We start from the raw sequence: 223 nt of genomic DNA, 5'->3' as shown, positions 1-223 counted from the left end.
ACTTAAATCATTAAAGTGTAGTTGGGGCTTTCAGTTACAATTCAAGTCATTGGATGCCAGGTCATTGAGAGAAGGGACCATTAATTTAGAGCAACTGGAGTTCAGGTTAGTTACTACAATACATCTGGTTTACGATGTAATCTTTTACTACAATTATCAATTCTGAGTGATAGTTCTTTGGACATTTTTGTTTAGCATTAAAGCCCAGAGTGATCTGTTTTGT

Source organism: Meleagris gallopavo, chromosome Z (assembly GCF_000146605.3).
Source record: "Meleagris gallopavo isolate NT-WF06-2002-E0010 breed Aviagen turkey brand Nicholas breeding stock chromosome Z, Turkey_5.1, whole genome shotgun sequence".
Classification (NCBI taxonomy): domain Eukaryota; kingdom Metazoa; phylum Chordata; class Aves; order Galliformes; family Phasianidae; genus Meleagris; species Meleagris gallopavo.
This window is presented reverse-complemented; position numbering follows the sequence as displayed.